The sequence below is a fragment of the Capsella rubella genome, unplaced genomic scaffold, assembly GCF_000375325.1.
Source record: "Capsella rubella cultivar Monte Gargano unplaced genomic scaffold, Caprub1_0 scaffold_2, whole genome shotgun sequence".
In the NCBI taxonomy this organism is placed as follows: domain Eukaryota; kingdom Viridiplantae; phylum Streptophyta; class Magnoliopsida; order Brassicales; family Brassicaceae; genus Capsella; species Capsella rubella.
In genome coordinates this window covers 5,084,837-5,103,205 of record NW_006238922.1, presented here as the reverse complement: position 1 = coordinate 5,103,205, position 18,369 = coordinate 5,084,837, and the positions used below count along the sequence as shown (strand labels likewise).

At 41.0% G+C, this 18,369-nt stretch overlaps 1 non-coding gene and 1 pseudogene across 1 annotated transcript; one reads left to right on the top strand and one right to left on the bottom strand.

The window, feature by feature from the left end:
• Positions 1-7,497: 7,497 nt before the first annotated feature.
• On the top strand, positions 7,498-7,604 carry LOC111832230. The gene has a single exon (XR_002835269.1). It is a non-coding gene; the product is annotated as a small nucleolar RNA R71 (small nucleolar RNA).
• A 3,050-nt stretch (positions 7,605-10,654) lies between these two features.
• Positions 10,655-12,269, bottom strand: LOC111832109 (annotated as a pseudogene).
• Between the last annotated feature and the right edge of the window lie 6,100 nt (positions 12,270-18,369).

The following is an 18,369-nucleotide window of genomic DNA, read 5'->3' as shown; positions in this document are numbered from 1 at the left end:
TATTTACTCTTCTCTTTTGTTTTGCTATTTCTTTTGGGCTTTCTTTTGTTTAGTCGGTTAACTGTTTTCTTGGGCTTTACATTTAGTTATTTGGCTTAGGGTTTTATCTCTTATATGGTTTTCTATGTAAACCCTCTCTTGTAGTTCTGAGGGAGACACGTAATTATTATTGAATAAACAGAGCTTTAAGCTTCTTCTCTTGAATATCGGCTATTTGTAAGAATCAACGACATTCAAACTTTGTCTTTGTTCGGTATTTAAAGAATCAACGAACTAAAGACAGCCCTTGTGATCGGTATTCCTTGTGAATCAACGAGCTCAAGGTTTATCTCTTGTTACGCTGCGCCAGTTTTGGTATCAGAGCCTAAGACGGTCACAAGCACGTGTTTTGGACTCTTCAATCATGGCACCTACACGTAACACAAGGAAATCAGATGGGCGTGACGACGAGCAACACAACGAGTGGGCTGAACTTCGTTGTACCCTTCTGGCGATGCAGGAGAATATTCAATCCATGAATTAGCAAAAACAGTTCTGAACAATCAATTCCCTCAAGATGATGTGGAATCTGGTAGTTCAGAAGAGGAACAGGAGAACCATTTTGGACGAGAACGTGGTCAGCGTCCTCGGAGGCTTAATGGTTCTCGTGAGGGTGATCATGAGGATAAGTGATGGGAGTTGGGTTTTAAACTCGACATAAGTAGCAACAGTGAATCTGGATGTGAATTTGAATTTAAACTCATTTGGCTAGGCAAGTAAAAGGTTTAAGAGATAGAGAGAGTCTCTTTTTGGTGAGGGTTTAATCGTTTAAGTGCTGGGATCTCTCTATGAACAAGATTGAGCTTTTGGGAGAATGCTAAAGGTAAGGACCAACTAATGCATACAGGAATAACATCTTGACTACCCAAAGTACCCAAGTGATATCCTAATCATCTAAACCCATATGATCCTATTCTACCCTTTAACTCTTTTCATCCCAATTTCCCATTTTTTTCTAAGTCTAAGGAGAGTTTCTTATGATAAACTAGTGGATAGGAGGTTTTCTTTATAAACACTATGGTTCTCTTTCTTCTTAACACTTAAGACATCAAAGCATTTTGCTATCTTCACACTTTTCTCTCTTTCTTTTAAAATCCAGAACCATTTCTTTTCTATACTTGGCATTCCCCACTTATCTTTCACTAGAACCCTGAACTTTTCTGAAACTTTTACTCTCCTAAAGACTCAACTTATTCCCCTTTTCTTTTCTTTTCTTTTCTTTACACCATCCCAAATAATCCCAAAACCCAAGTAGAATCCATCCTAGTCCTATCTGATCCGAAAAATGCAAATCAGAACTACTCAAGACCCTATTCCTGTCGGCTCAAACCTAACACGTTCTCTTAAAGCTCAATCCCAAAAAAATAGGCCTTCCACTCAGAATTAAAATAAAGGCTTGAAAGAAAGGTTAAGGTTTTTAGGGTGTGGTTAACTGGTCAAGGTTATGACCAGATACTTGGATCAACAAGAGAGTGGTAAAAAGAGGGAAAGAAGATCCAAGTATGTATACAAGGTATCCATGAGTTTAAAACAAATCTCAACCAAATAATTATCAATTCAAGTTAAGGTTCTTATAAGTAAAGGATGGCATCATATCAAAGCAAGCTTCAGTTTAGACTAGAATTCAAATCATGCGATCAAAGAATGGTGCGGTCTCATTTCAAGCTCAAATGAAAGCATTAAACAACTATGAACGAGGGCATTGGTGTTAAATCTAATGAAACAGCAAGTTCTTGGTTATAATCATCATAATCCCCTATGCTAATGCAATGATCCTAAATGCAACAACCTTAAGGCAAGACTAATATGCAAATGCAACTATATGAACACTCTGTTTTTAAAGGATTTTCTGAAAAATTTTCAAATTTTTAGGGGTTTTTGATGCACATAGATGAATGCAAGAGTAGATGCTAAAAATTTGAAATAAGAAAATAGAAAACATGTCAAATGCTATCCTAAGCTCTCCCCCAAACTTAAATTACACAGTCCCTTGTGTAATAAAAATCTGAAGGAAGGCTTAGGATCAAAAAGAAATTTTTAAAAAAATGCAAGGCTGTATTTACAAAGTTGAGGGTAATAGAATTACCTCTTGGGTGGTGGTCCAAACCACGAGCTCAAGACGTCGAGGCATGCTGCTACGTTCTCGGTTTGGACATTTTCAGAGTCGACTGCGAGGTGATAGGCTGACCCGACTGGGTGTGAAGAGCCGGCCCGATCGGGTGTGCGTTCGGGTGAGGTGTTCGTGTCAGCGCCCGGTTCTCTTCTGGTTCTGAACAGACTCCTCCTCGGGTCAAATGAGTGAATGCTGGAATGGTATTTACAGTGGTGCTATTGGGACTTCCTCCCAATTGAGCTTGTTTATAGTCGTTCAGCTTGACTTTTAAATCTTCAGACTGATGGTGGATCTTGGAGAGGTACTAAGCACCTCTCTGCAATTTCCTCGTTTGCTATGTATCTCTTGATTCACTGACCATTCAATGTGAACTTTGTCCCTTTTTTGTCCAGTAGGGTTATTGCACCATAAGGTCTGACTTCTTTCACTGTAAACGGTCCATACCACCTTGATTTCAATTTCCCGGGAAACAATTTCAGCCTGGAGTTAAAGACTAGTGCTTGATCACCAGCTTTGAGTTCCTTCTTTACTATCCTTTTGTCGTGGAATGCTTTTGTTCGCTCCTTGTAGATTTTTGCACTTTCATAAGCATCAAGCCTTATTTCTTCTAGTTCATGCAGATCAAGGCTTCTTTTTTCTTGAGCTGTTTCAATGTCGAGATTGAGAAGCTTTGTCGCCCATAAAGCTTTGTATTCGACTTCCACGGGGAGATGACAAGCTTTACCGTATACCAACTTGAATGGAGTCCTTCCTATCGGGGTTTTGTAAGCTGTTCTGTACGCCCAAAGGGTTTTGTCAAGCTTCATAGACCAATCTCGTCTTGAAGTTCCCACGATTCTAGATAAGATATTCTTTTTCTGTTTGTTAGAGACTTCGACCTGGCCACTGGTTTGAGGGTGGTATGCTGTGGATACTTTATGTTTTACTCCATACTTCCATAACATTCCATCGAAGACTTTATTTATGAAGTGGGTTCCCCCATCGCTGATCACTGCTCTAGGAATGCCGTAGCTAGGGAAGATTATGCTCTTGAACATCTTGATGACGACCTTGTGATCATTGGTTGGGCATGCGAGAGCTTCTACCCATTTTGAGACATAATCCACTGCCACTAAGATGTAGGTGTTACCATTGGAAGGAGGGTTGAAAGGTCCCATGAAATCTATTCCCCATACGTCAAAAACTTCAACTTCTAGTATCGGGTTTTGGGGCATCTCGTTTTGTTTTCCAATGTTTCCCATTCGTTGGCAAGCGTCGCACTTTGTGATGAACTCGTGAGCGTCTTTGAATAGTTTTGGCCACCACAGCCCTGCTTGTAGGACCTTTTGAGCGGTTTTGAAGGTGGGAAAGTGACCTCCATAAGCGGACCCATGGCAATGCTCAAGCACTCCTTGTACCTCTTTCTCCGCTATAAATCGCCTTAATAAAGAATCTGATCCTCTCTTGTAAAGGTAGGGCTCGTCCCAAAAGTAGTGATTGGCTTCCCGTAAGAATTTCCTCTTTCTATAGGGGTCCATATCTCCTGGGTTTCACCGCAAACTTTATAGTTAACAATGTCAGCATACCAGGGCACATGTTCTGATCCGATCAGACTACACTGGAACTCCAACTCTGACGCGACCGTGTCTGCTACTTCTTTCCATAATTCGACCCCCAAAAGCTTCTCTTCAGGCATAGAGTCATCTATTGGGATGGTGTCTTCAATCCTCATTCTAGATAAGTGGTCTGCTACCCCATTTTCTATACCTTTCTTGTCAACTATTTCCATATCAAACTCTTGGAGTAAAAGAATCCACCTCAAAAGCCTTGGTTTAGTGTCCTTTTTAGAGTAGATGTGTCGAAGGGCTGCATGATCGGTGAAAACCGTTACCTTAGATCCGACGAGGTAGCTTCTGAACTTCTCAAAGGCGAAGACAACCGCCAAGAGTTCTTTTTCTGTTGTTGCATACCGTGTTTGGGTTTCGTCCAAGGTTTTGCTAGCATAGTAGATGACGTGGACCTTCTTATTAATCTATTGCCCTAACACTGCTCCTACTGCATAGTCGGAGGCGTCACACATGATCTCAAATGGTTGACTCCAGTCCGGGGCTTGTACAATTGGAGTTGATACCAATGCGTTCTTCAACTCCTCGAAGGCTCTTAGGCAATCGTCATCAAAAATGAATTCCTGCTCCTTGCAGAGAAGCCTAGTGAGAGGCCTTACAATCTTCGAGAAATCTTTAATGAATCTTCTATAGAATCCAGCATGTCCTAGGAAGCTTCTTATGTCCTTTACTGTTTTAGGTGGCTGTAGCTGAACCATAACTTTGATCTTTGCCTTGTCAACTTCTATTCCTCGTTCAGAGATCTTATGTCCCAACACTATTCCTTCTTTAACCATAAAATGGCATTTCTCCCAGTTGAGGACTAAGTTTGTTTCCTCACACCTTGCTAAAACCTTGCAAAGATTCAACAAACATGAGGAGAACGAGGAGCCATACACAGAAAAATCATTCATGAATACCTCCACCGTCTCCTCTATTAGATCTGAAAATATAGACGTCATGCATCTTTGGAAAGTCGCGGTGCCTTACATAGACCAAAGGGCATGCGCCTATAAGCAAAAGTGCCATAGGGACAGGTGAAAGTTGTTTTTTCCTGGTCATTTGCGTGGATAGGGATTTGAAAGAACCCGCTACACCCATCGAGGAAACAATAGTAGGGATGATTTGCAAGTCTTTCTAACATTTGATCAATAAATGGCAAGGGGAAGTGGTCTTTTCTAGAGGCGGCGTTCAACTTCCTATAATCTATGCACATTTTGTGTCTTGTTATGGTTCTAGTAGGGATTAGCTCATCCTTATTATTTTTTATAACCGTTATCCCTCCCTTCTTAGGAACGCAATGGACAGGAGAGACCCAAGTGCTATCGGAAATAGGATAAATCACCCCAGCATCAAGAAGTTTCAGAATTTCCTTCTTGACAACTTCCTTTAGATTAGGGTTCAGCCTTCTCTGAGGTTCTATGGTGGTATAAGATTCATTTTCTAAACTGATCATATGCATGCATAAACTGGGTGAAATTCCTTTGATGTCATCTAAAGAATATCCTATGGCCCTCCTATACTTCTTAAGCTCATGCACTAGCAAGTCTAATTCGTTGTTACTCAGGCTAGCATTAACTATAACAGGGTATGTAGAGTTAGGACCGAGGAAGACATACCTGAGCCCAGCGGGAAGAGGTTTAAGTTCAACCTTTGGTGCCTTGAGTTCGGACCAATCATCTGATCGGGTCGAACGTAATCCGCTCGGGCTTACCAATGGCTGGATCGAGCTTACAGGCTCGGTCAGATCATTACTCGGATGGGTCTGGTCCGTTGAAATGACTCGATCGGGTCTTGGTTTGGTCGGGTCTCATTCTTCATTAACAGCTCGGATGACTCAACCTTGTAGATCGTCTTGTCTAATCTTCCCGCTCTGGGTAGCTCTTCAAATGGTTCCGTGCGGTCTTCAACCTTGTAAAGATCTAAGCCATCACTATAGCTTGATGTCTCTTTATACAAGAAGTTGTCAGTATTGCCTTTCGTGAGAGCAGTCTTCAAATGATCTTCTTCCGTCAGTTCTTCCATAAATTCACTGTTTTGTGGATTCGTTTCCTCCATTATGAAGGTCTGCCCATTGATGGTTGGGTTTCTCATTGTGCTATTTATGTCAAAATTCATAGTTATGTCCTTCCCGAGATTCAGGTTAATCTTTCCATTACGAACATCGATCATAGCACCAGCTGTGGCTAGGAATGGTCTCCCCAGTATCAAAGGATCTATAGGTTCCTCATCCATTTCAAGGACTACAAAATCCGTAGGTACCTCAACTTTTCCGATTTTGACTAGAAGGTCTTCTAGCAAGCCATGTGGGAGACGGACAGATCTATCTGCCAGGATGAGCGATATATTGCAGGATTTATATTTGTTGAAGCCTAGTCTTTTAGCTACGGAAAGCGGCATGAGGCTAACTGAAGCTCCTAGGTCACAGAGGCATCTAGAAAAGAAGAGGGGTCCCAGAGAGCAAGGGAGTGTAAAAGAACCTGGATCCTTTAGCTTCTCTGGTACTTCCTTCTTTTGGATAATAACACTGCACTCGAGGTTTAGTATTACCGCTCCCTGAACTTCCTTTAGTCTCTGCATAGTTGTGTCCTTCAAGAATTTTTGATAAGGAGGTATTAAAGCAAAGGCATCTATTAAGGACATCTTTAGTTCGATATCTTTTATTTGTTTGTCGAATTGAGCCTTGTATCTTGTAGTCATTTCCTTCTTAAACCTGCTAGGAAAGGGTAGTCGAGGTTCCCATACGTTTCCTTTTCGGTGTCTTGCTTTTCCTCAGCATCACCAGCTTAGTCGGGTTTATTTTTGACCCGATCGTGCTCAAGATGAACCCGGTCGGGCTCAAGATGAACCCGGTCGGGCTCAAGATGAACCCGGTCAGGCTTGTTTGTCAGCTTGGAATCCTCCTCCTCTTGGTCAAACACTGTCCTCAATAGTTGCTTGGGTATGTTCACGCGGTGGTAGACACGGCCACTCTGGAGGGTTACGACATTGGCAAATGGAGTCGGTGTTGGACTTTGCGGTTTATTATTATTTGTTGATTTGGATGCATAAGTGGTTTGCCCCTCTAGTTTGGTGATACGGTGGTGGAGGGTTGTGAACTTATCAGAAAAATATTTCAAAGATTTGGTCATTTCGTTGCGGATCTCCATCAGTTGCATGGTGTATTGTTGATCGATGTCGGCCTGATTTTGTAGGATTTTATTGAGAATTGTCTGGACGTCATGGACTTGGGATTGTTGTTGTGGTTGAAAAGTTTGTTTTTGATTAAAGCCAACATATGGCTTGTTCTGGAACTGTTGTTGTTGAGGCGGATAGACATGATCTTGGGGGTTCGCGACGTTGGTGCTTCTATAAGAGAGATTCGGGTTGGGTTTTTAGTTGTTGTAACCCTTTTGGTAACCTCCTTGATTCTGGATATAGCTCACCTCCTCATTGTTAGCACAATCCCCATCATTAGGTTGGAAGGTCTCCTCCTCTTGAACAAAGTGTACATTCTTCTGCTGGTTGCTCAAAAACTTATTGAGCTTGTCGTTAAGGGCCTTCATATCCTTCTTATACTTGTCCTCTTGGTCATTGTTGCCTCTATCGGTTCTGTCATAATCCTCGTTATACGTTCCATCAGATTGAGCTAGGTTCTCCACAAGTTCCCAACCAGCTTCAACATCCTTGTTCAGAAAGTTTCCATTGCTAGTAGTATCGAGGAGTAGGCGAAACTTAGGTAGGATACCTCGATAGAGATTACTAAGCAGTGACTCATTGCTGAAGCCGTGATGAGGGCACTGTGACTGATAGCTCTTGAATCGTTCCCATGCTTCATAAAATGTTTCGTTGTTACGCTGAGCGAAGCTAGAGATATCATTCCTTAATCTGGCGGTTCTTGCATTGGAGTAGAATTTGGATAGGAATGCCTTCTTACACTCTTCCCATGTTGTGATTGATTCGGCTGGCAAGGACTTTTCCAATTGATGAGCCTTGTCGCCTAAGGAGAAAGGGAAAAATCGCAGCTTGAACCCATCTTCGCTCACTCTGTAGATCTTGGTTAAGCCACACATTCGATCGAACTCATCGAGGTGATCGAGTGGATCCTCCATTGATAATCCATGGAATTTATTTCCTTGTATCATTGAGATGAGGCTGCTTTTGATTTCAAAGTTATTGTTCTTGACTGCTGGCGGGACTATCCCTTGTCTAGTGGTGTGGTTTCGTGGTGCATCACTGGCTCTGATTAGGGTTGGGGCGCGTGGTGGAGGCTCCATTTCCACTTGTTGAGTGTTGTTGTCTAATGCTTGAACGCGTTGCTTTCTGAGTTGTCTTGGCAAGCGGTCAATGTTGTTGAGGTAATTGAGTAGGTGCTGGTTGCCCTTTGATCTGGTGTGCATGTAAGGTTACTCGATCAGAAACACGTGGTAGACTCGATCGGATCTGCAGTTGGCTCGGTCGAATGCAGAGTGTAGCTCGATCGTGCTGAGTGTAGTTCGGTCGAGTGCAGAGTGTAGCTCGGTCGAGTGCAGAGTGTAGCTCGGCCGAGTGTACCTGAAATGCAAGACAAACAAGTAGCAAAGGTAGAAATCAGTAAGTGAATATGAAAGAAAGTAAACGAACTTGATCTAGATAGAACTGGGATCCTAAATGGAACAATTAACATCCAAATGGCAGCGGCGCCAAATTGAAACATGTATTTTTGTACCCTTGGAGTTCAATTCCCCTTAGCGTTGCAGCATAAGAGGTATCGATCCAGATGGATGAATTGCAAACAATTAAGATAAAACAGATCTAATCAAGTCAAGCCAAGCAGTTCAGGGGGTTGGTTTAACAAACTCAAACGCAATAAAGTAAACTAAAGAAGCAGAATTGGGGTGATGAATCCTCTTAGTATCTTTGGGATGCTTAACATGCTCAGATAGATCTAATCCTAGACAATGAACCACTTAACCAAATCAGTCCAATCTCTTGGCAAAGATTATCAAATCTATAGCACTTCCTAATCTCAACTTTCATTGATGAAACATACTATAAATAGGCATAAAGAACAAGCTCATTAATGTCAATCTACTCCTTAACAACCAATCTCTTAGGTAAGTAAATAGATCTCTGGCATTAGTTGATCAGACATTCCATTTGAACACTTTTTGAGTGCTGGAATGTCTAAGATCTAATCATGCATGGTTAATGATAAGATAACATTAAGATCTCCTAATTCATAAGGTATCTACCTAAATGTATACTTAAGCAACCCTAGAAACTAAGATTCCTCATCACCTAACCCATCCTATAAACCCTAGAAAGACTACTCAGATCTGGAGTTCATCATGAAGAACACAAACCCAGAAATCCTTGAATCTTTCATAACTAGATAGATAATGATCTAAGGAGCAAGATATTGTAAAGAAACAACTCCAAATTCTCAATAGATCAAAAGATATAAAGATTACAAGTTTCTGGAAATGTGTGGTGGCTACAGAGAAAAAACCCTAATGAAAACTCAATTTTGCTTAATGACCCAAGGGGTCTATTTATACTAAAGGCAGGAAGCCCTAAAACACAAAAGACAAATTACAAAGTCGGTTTAAAGTGAGCTCGGTCGGGTGCTTGTTGGGCTCGTTCGGGTCCTCCCTCGGCTCGTCCGTGTTCAGCTTCCTCTTGTGAGTCCGGGTGCTCGATCGTGCTCGCTTGGTCGGGTTGGATACACTTGATAGGGTCCATGCTTTGCAGTGTCCGGGTGTACCTGTTTTTGCTCTAAAATGCAGATGATATGCAAATCCCTATGCTAAAGATCCTAGATGCGAAATATAATGCAAAGAGACTAGAAACTCTAAGAAGTAGAGACCTAGATATGCAAATAATGCACAAAACATATGCTTAAGAGTATAAAAATATAGGGTTATCAGTACCGCCGGTGTGGGTTCAAATATCGGCACAACAATTACTCGCCGAACAAGAGTTCGGGATAGACAAGATCATGAACAATTAAAAGAAGATTTGGTTGAGCATATTTGGAGTACTTTTGGACATCTACCGGATAATGAAGATTGAAGATTAAGTTCCAAATTTCAAAAATTCAATAAAATGTTTTAATCTTTCTGTGTTCTATGTTATAATGTTTTTATTTTGTGTTTAATCATTTTCATGTTTTTGTAACTTTTTAAATTTTCTTTTTTTCCACTCTTAATATGTGATAAATTAATCTAATATTTGAAATGTTTTTACTTATAAATTAAAATAAAATAATTAATAATTAAAAAATTGGGTTTTTTTCCTGTGGGACGAATTCCGTAGGACACCAATGCTTGTACCAAAATAATAAACATTTGTCCTTAACAAAAATAATTGATAAAAAATTGCAAGGACCAAGGAATGGGTCCTTGCAATGCCCATGCCCTAAGACCATAGGCATTGCAGGTCCCATGACCAATCCCCCAGTATTGGGCCCCACTGAAACGTGGCGGCCCCCGATTGATTACTTTTTTTTTTTTTTTTTTTTTAATTCTGAAAAAAGAAAAAAAAAGAAAAAAAAAAGAATTTGGAGGAGGGACGGTAAAACGGATGCCCATGCCCTAAGACTATGCACATTGGTTTGTCCTATTGGTTTGTCCCACTAATTTTTTATGTATATTTTACATGTAGGACAATTGATTTATTTTGAAGGTTGAGCATTGGTGTATTTTGATATTTTGTCCCACCATTATAAATATCCTATATTTTTTCTTTTAAATAATTATTTAATTTGAATTACAAAAGGAAAAACATATTGAATATTGGATTAATATTAAACATTTTAAAATTACAAAGTTACAAACAAGGATTAAGCTTGTAAACATACAATAAAGACATTACAAACATTTTACATAAGCATAGAAAGATTTTACCAACATTTTATTGATCGACATTCTTAGAATTTTGGAAATTAATCTTCATTATCTTAAAAATGTCCAAAATTAGTCCAAATATGGTCAATCAAATCATCTTTTAATTGTTGATGGGCTTGTTTATCGCGAACTCTTGTTCGTCTTGTAATCGTTGTCCCGATATTTGAACCCACTCCGCCGGTGCCAACGGTATATGTTTGATCGACATATTCTACGTGTTGAAATTCAGAAACGTTACAGAGATTGTACGTATGGCGTTCATCTTCCACAATCATATTATGGGGTATTATGCATGCTTTCATCACATTTGCCATTTTGTTTTTATCCCATAAAGGAGAAGGATTTTTAACCACGGCAAATCTAGCTTGCAAGACTCCAAAGGCACGCTCAACATCTTTCCGCACTGCTTCTTGTTTTTAGAAAAGAGAGAATTTTTCTTATCTTGTGGAAGTCGGATAGATTGAATAAAAGTCGCCCATTTTGGATAATACCATCATTGAGATAGTATGCGAAATTGTACTCCCTTCCGTTGACAAAGAAATTAACTTCCGGAGCTTGACCGTTTATTATGTCATCAAAAACATTAGATCGATCTAGAATATTAAGATCGTTCATAGTACCTGGAGCTCCAAAGAATGCATGCCAAATCCAAAGGTCATACGAAGCTACCGCCTTCAATACGAGTGTAGGTTTTCCGGTTGATCTTGAATACATGCCTTTCCAAGCAGTGGGACAATTCTTCCACCCCCAATGCATGCAGTCTATGCTCCCTACCATCCCGGGGAATCCACGTTGTTCATTTTGATGGTGTGGTCGTTGTAGGTCTTCCTGTGTGGGACGTCGTAAGTATTCATCGCCAAACAATTGGATTATTGAAGCGGTAAACTCGTGCAAACATTTTCGAGCTGTTGTAGCTCCAATCCGTACATACTCGTCCACCGTATCATTTGCACCACCATATGCCAATTGTTGAATTGCTGCAGTGCATTTTTGTATTGGTGAAAGACTAGCGCGTCCGGCATCATCTTGGGTTCTTCTAAGAGATTTAAATTTTCTTGGAAATTTTGATAATATGCATCAAATGCATCATCCTCATCTCTTTGGTAGTGGAAATGATTTGAAGATGATGCCATATTAATACAAAAGCAAGTGAGAAAGGGAGATTGGTATTGAAAGTGAAGGTTTGTGTAGAAGAAATAAGAAAGAAGGTTTGTGTAGAAGGCAAAATATAATAAGGTTTGTGGAAGAAGAAAGAAAGAAGAAGGTTTGTGTAGAGATAGAAGTGTGAAAGAAGATAGGAATGTGAAAGAAGTGTGAAAGAAGAAGGTTTGTGTAGAGATAGAATTGTGGAAGAAAAGGTTTGGTTTGTGTTCATTTATAGAAGTGTTGAATCGTTTGTTGCACATTCATGTTTATATCAATCCCGTGAACCAAAAAGAGATGATAATAATTAGAAAAGTTATGCATAGAGACAAAATATACAAAATTATACATATCCGTGAATCTAAATCAACTTGGTTCAATTCAAAAATTATACAAACCCGTGAATAAATACATTACCCGTGAATGCATAGAGATGAAATAAATCATATCCGATCACAAATATCCAGTCAATACAACAAAAACAACAAACCCGTGAACCTTACCACAATGTCTGATGCAGCGCATATTTACTCTTCTCTTTTGTTTTGCTATTTCTTTTGGGCTTTCTTTTGTTTAGTCGGTTAACTTTTTTCTTGGGCTTTACATTTAGTTATTTGGCTTATGGTTTTATCTCTTATATGGTTTTCTATGTAAACCCTCTCTTGTAGTTCTGAGGGAGACACGTAATTATTATTGAATAAACAGAGCTTTAAGCTTCTTCTCTTGAATATCGGCTATTTGTAAGAATCAACGACATTCAAACTTTATCTTTGTTCGGTATTCAATGAATCAACGAACTAAAGACAGCCCTTGTGATCGGTATTCCTTGTGAATCAACGAGCTCAATGTTTATCTCTTGTTACGCTGCGCCAGTTTTCGTATCAGTGCCTAAGACGGTCACAAGCACGTGTTTTGGACTCTTCAATCATGGCACCTACACGTAACACAAGGAGATCAGATGGGCGTGAAGACGAGCAACACAACGAGTGGGCTGAACTTCGCCGTACCCTTCTGGCGATGCAGGAGAATATTCAGGCAACAATCGCTAATTCAATCCATGAATTAGCATAAACAATTCTGAACAATCAATTCCCTCAACATGATGTGGAATCTGGTAGTTCATAAGAGGAACAGGAGAACCATTTTGGACGAGAACGTGGTCAGCGTCCTCGGAGGCTTAATGGTTCTCGTGAGGGTGATCATGAGGATAAGCGATGGGAGTTGGGTTTTAAACTCGACATACCCGAATTTCATGGCAGCATACGTGGTGATGAGCTGTTAGATTGGCTTGTTGCGGTGGATGAAGTGATGGAGTTTAAGCAAGTCCCAGACTCACGGAAGGTGGCGTTAGTGGCCACAAAATTTCGAGGACGTGCTGCTTCATGGTGGTTGCAGTTGAAGGCGACTCGAGCACGTATTGGAAAAGACAAGCACTTGAAGCACTCTTTTCTTCCACAGAACTATGATCGTACTATATACAGAAGGTTACAAAATCTGCGTCAAGGCGGACGTTCGGTCGACGAATATGCGGATGAGTTCTATCTTTTGATTACACGGAATGAGATTTTTGATAGTGAGGTCCAATAGGTGTCTTGTTTCATAGGAGGATTGCGGCCACAAATTCAGAATGCATTGATGCAGTTTGATCCCACAACCATTGCAGAAGCTCAACGACGTGCTGTAGCGTTCGAACAACAGTTCAAGACGAGTGCGACATGGAATGCTAACAATCGCTCGAGACAAGCAGCAGCAGCGCTTCCCAACCCGTTAAACAAGCTTCTCTTCAGCGTGAGGGAGAAAACGCTGCTGGAGGGTCAAATGGACCACTATAATGCTTTGCAGTGTTTTACTTTTGGAGAGACAGGGCATCTCATGACAGCCTGTCCTCAAAAACATAGGCGTGGGTTACTAGTTGATGATGTTAAATGGGATGAGTATGGTGACGGACTGGACGAGAATGTGGATGAGGGTGAGTTACCAGAAGAACGTAATGAGGGAGATCAAGGCCATTTGTTGGTCAGTAGAGTTTGTTTTTCACTCTACCTGCACCATCAAAGGTAAAGTGTGTCGTTAGGTAATTGATTATGGGAGTTGTCGAAATGTCGTGTCGGAGGAGGCGTGTCGCAAATTAGGACTACACCGTGAGAATCACCCTACTCCTTCTACGTTAACATGGTTAAACGAAGGCACTATCATTCGCATTAGTCAACGGGCACTGATCACTTTTTCGATCGGGCAGTATTACAAAGATAAAATATTTTGTGATGTTGTGCCGATGGATGTGAGTCACTTGTTGTTGGGTCGACCATGGCAATATGATCGTGATGTTGCTCATAGTGGTAAGAGTAATGAATACAGTTTAGTGTTTGCTAATCGCAAAATTGTATTGATTCCCAATCCCGACATCTCGTCTATACCGCCTCGAAAGCAAGAGAGGCCTACTTCTGAGCAAGTGGTGAAGCCATCTACGAGTGTGTTGTTTTGTTCCCTTTTTACTTTCGAGAGTGAGTTTCAACATACGGGTTTCGCTGTAGTCCTTATGGCAGTAAATTCTTCTCATGCGTCTTCCCCACCTTTACAGCCTTGGATTACAAGCTTGCTAGATGAATTCGCTAATGTGTTTCCGTCAGAGTTACCTATCGGTTTACCTTCCTTACGTGATATCCAACATCAAATTGATTTGGTTCTAGGAGCGTCTCTTCCTAACCGGCCGCATTACCGGATGAGTCCACAAGAACATGAAGAGTTACGTCGTCAAGTGGAGGACTTGGTGGCAAAAGGGCATGTTCGTGAGAGCCTTAGCCCGTGTGCAGTACCAGCTCTCCTCATTCCAAAAAAAGACGGGTCTTGGAGAATGTGTGTTGATAGTCGTGCTATTAATGAAATTACGGTACGTTATCGATTTCCAATTCCACGGTTAGATGACTTACTTGATCAGATTGGGAAGGCTATAATTTTTTCCAAACTCAACTTGAAGAGTGGTTACCATCAGATCCGTATATGTCCAGGAGATGAGTGGAAAACAGCGTTTAAGACGAGAGAAGGATTGTTTGAATGGTTGGTTATGCCATTTGGATTATCTAATGCGCCTAGTACGTTTATGAGAGTGATGAACCAAGCTTTACGTCCTTACATTGGGAAATTTGTGGTAGTTTACATTGATGATATTTTAATTTTTAGCTCTTCCATGGAAGAACATATGGATAATCTGCGTCAAATTTTGGTGGTGTTGCGGCGTGAGACTTTTTTGGTGGCTAGGCAAAAGTGTGAATTGGGTGTTGACCGTGTTCTTTTTCTAGGATATGTTGTCTGGTCCGCAGGCTTGTCGATGGATATGAGTAAGGTCAAAGCTGTTCGTTCATGGCCAGAACCGCGTACGGTCACGGAGGTAAGGAGTTTTCATGGATTGGCCTTCTTTTATCGACGTTTTGTGCCTCATTTTAGTACAATTATGGCTCCTTTGACGGATTGCATGAAGGAGTCCAAGTTGTTTGGACGGACGAAGCTAAGGAAGCATTTGAACAAATTAAGCATAAGCTCACGACAGCTCCTATCCTAGTGTTACCCGATTTTGAGTTGCCCTTTGAACTCCATTGCGATGCTTCTAAGTTAGGGATTGGTGCGGTTTTGAGTCAATAGTCTTTGTCCGTCGCTTATTTTAGTGAGAAGTTATCCGGAGCTCGGAGTCGATACAGTACTTATGATGTGGAGTTTTATGCGGTGGTACAAGCCATTAAGCTTTGGCGGCATTATCTCGTGCATAGAGATTTTATTCTGTTCACCGATCATGACGCACTTAAGCACCTTGATAGTCAGGACAAGGTTTCTTCGAGGCACGCTTCTTGGATTGCTTTCTTACAACAATTCACTTTTTCCATTCGTCATAAGTCTGGTAAATTGAATCGTGTGGCCGACGCGTTAAGTCGTCGTCATACCTTGCTCACAACGATGCATGTGACGGTGCCGGGTTTTGCTTCCTTCTCATCTTTGTATGAGACGGATCCTTTTTTCACACAATTTTGGCTGACGTAAAAGCGGGTTCTCGAACTGATTTTACTCTTACCGATGGGTTCCTCTTCCGTGGTGTCCAACTTTGTGTTCCCGATTGTAGTCTCCGGCTACGCATGATTGAGGAATTGCATTCCGAGGGACATGTGGGCCGGGATAGAACTCTTCAACTTGTCTCGGCTTCGTATTACTAGCCTACTCTTCGTCGTGATGTTGAGAGGTTTGTGGAGCGGTGTCGGGCTTGTCAGTTGGCTAAGGGTCAAGCATCAAACGCCGGGTTATATCTTCCGCTTCCCATTCCTACCCAACCGTGGACTGACTTAAGCATGGACTTCATTTTGGGGCTGCCGCGAACTCAACGGGGTAATGATTCTATTTTCGTCGTTGTTGATCGTTTTTCCAAAATGGCTCATTTTGTGCCGTGTAAGCGCACAACGGATGCGGTTCGGGTTGCTCAGCTATTTTTTCAGGAGATTTATAGACTTAATGGGTTACCAACTTCGATCGTGGCAAATAGAGACACGCGTTTTTTGAGCCATTTTTGGCGTTCCCTTTGGAAATTGTTACATACAAGCCTAGATATGAGCACAGCTTATAATCCTCAAACCGATGGTCAGACTGAGGTGACTAACCGTGCTTTGGGAAACATGTTACGGTGTCTTGTGGGCGAGACTATTCGTTCTTGGGAGGCTCGGTTGTGTCAAGCTGAATTTGCTCACAATCATGCTACTAATCGCAGTTTGTGTTTTAGTCCTTTTCAAGTTGTTTATAGTTTGTTACCTCGTGGACCACTTGACTTGACTTCTGTACCTGATCCACAACGCATGCATGGCCACGCCGTGGAGTTTGTTGATGCCCTTAAGCCTAGCATGAGCAGGCTCGTCAACAGCTCGAACTTTCAGCCACAACGTATAAGGCACGCGCTGATACTAAGCGACGAGAAGTGATTTTCGAACAAGGTGATTTAGTGTGGGTTGTTTTGACACGAGATCGTATGCCCGCTCACGAGTATAACAAGCTTCGTTCTCGAAAAATTGGTCCAGTTGAGGTTTTGGAACGCATTAATGACAACGCTTACCGTCTCCGGCTACCATCCCACATATGTACGGCCAATGTCTTCAAAGTCAAATACTTGTCCAGATACCGTGGTGATAACAACAGTCCATATTCAGAGACGAATCTTCTCTTACCCGGAGAGACCTGATGCAGCGCATCTTTACTATTCTCTTTTGTTTTGCTATTTCTTTTGGGCTTTCTTTTGTTTAGTCGGTTAACTGTTTTCTTGGGCTTTACGTTTAGTTATTTGGCTTAGGGTTTTATCTCTTATATGGTTTTCTATATAAACCCTCTCTTGTAGTTCTGAGGGAGACACGTTATTATTATTGAATAAACAGAGCTTTAAGCTTCTTCTCTTGAATATCGGCTATTCGTAAAAATCAACGACATTCAAACTTTGTCTTTGTTTGGTATTCAAAGAATCAACAAACTAAAGACAGCCCTTGTGATCGGTATTCCTTGTGAATCAACGAGCTCAAGGTTTATCTCTTGTTACGCTGCGCCAATGTCATTAGCACTACACAACAAAACTTTCTTACTTATACACTACCAACACTGCTAAAACAAATGCTGCAATACCCATTAGACCTACAACCATCTGAACTCCACTTCTAAACCTAAGGTTTTTCTTACCTAGATCAGAGACTAACAATTCTAACTGATGTAGCTTCTGATCAGTTTCAAAGTGACTCACGCAGTTTAAGGCATCAACCTTCTCGGATAAGACCTCATACATTCTGTCCAAGTCTCTCATCTCTTCCATTGCAGCATCCTCCACCACTTGTGGAGATGCATATCCCCATCTTCCACATTTTGACATGTGAAGAACCCACCATCACATTTTGACATGTGAAGAACCTACCATCACATTTACACAACCAGATAAACCGTTAAAGACTCAGTACGTATAGAATTATAACAGAAGCATAGTGAGACAAGTTAATAGATACCTCCTGCCTATATTATTTGGGTTGTTGCAAGTACTTAGAGTAGGCCTCCCACCACAGTAGCACTGCTTTGGGAAACCAAACTCTACCTCAGGTTGAGGAGGGTATTGACTCGCTTGAGTTTGTTGCAAGTGACTTTCAACTTCATCCATCATAATAGCTCTTGCATTGATCAAGTGACTGTCAGCATCATCCATTAAAATCAAGGCCTCTTCTTCTTTGTCTTCACTGTGGTCATGATGGTCGTATTGGTCTGAGGAGGAAGGCTGTGAATAACTGTAGTCCTGCCCCATCTGATATTTCAACCTTAAAAAACAACCATTAAACTATTATTAGAAGACGCTTCAAGTTTAAAAGTTTAATAAACAGAATCAGAAACATAACAACATTTCTTATACATAACAACATTCTTATATATCATGTTTGTCATACAAGAACAGAAACATAAAGACATTAGAACCAAGCCGAGTACACATTCAGTTTATAACAGACACACAACATCACCAAAAGCATAGTACACATTCATACAATAACAGAAGACATCATCACCTAAAGCCGAGTACACATTAATAGAGTAACAGAAACACATGCAAACTTAATTAGTAAAGGTAATA